Raw genomic sequence first — 776 nt, forward strand, 5'->3', positions numbered from 1 at the left:
AATCAGATCAAGTGTGGGACTCAGAGAACTAAACAGGAGGGAGAACAGGTATTAAATCCCCATTTTGCAGATGAGGGAACTAAGGCATGGAGAAGTGAAATGACTTGCCCAAGGTCACACAGCAGGTAAGTGGTTGAGTCAGGATTAGAACCTCCGACCTCTGACTCCTCAGCCCGTGTTCTTTCCACTAAGCCACGCTGCTTCTCATAAATTAATCAGTGATTTAAACAGTGGGCCCAGTGGGACAATGTGATTACTTTGTATCTACCCCAGAGCTCAGAATAGTGCTTGGCCCTTAGCAAGTGCTTAACAAATACCATACTTATCATCATTTTATTATTAATAATGATAACATTTGCAGTATTTGTTAAGCCTTTACTAAGTGCTAAACACAATAATGAGCTCTGGAATACTGACAAGATAATCTGGTCAGACACAGTCCCTGTGGGACTCAAGATCTAAAAAGGAAAGAGAACAGACATTGAATCCCAATTTTACACATGAGGAAACTAAGGCATAAAATAATGACTTGCCCAAGGTCACACAGCAGGCAAGAGGCAGAGCTGTAATCCCGGTCCTCTGACTCCCAAATCTGTGCTTTTCCCACTCAACCATGCTGCTTCCTAAATGAGGAAACTGAGGCACAGAGAAGTTAAGTAACTTGCCCAAACATGTAGCAGACAAGTGGCAGAGCTGGGATTAGGAACCAGATCCTCTGACTCACAGGTCTGAGCTCTTTCCGCTAGACTATGTCATTCCATTAGTTATCGTCAAGA

Source organism: Ornithorhynchus anatinus, chromosome 4 (assembly GCF_004115215.2).
Source record: "Ornithorhynchus anatinus isolate Pmale09 chromosome 4, mOrnAna1.pri.v4, whole genome shotgun sequence".
Lineage (NCBI taxonomy): Eukaryota > Metazoa > Chordata > Mammalia > Monotremata > Ornithorhynchidae > Ornithorhynchus > Ornithorhynchus anatinus.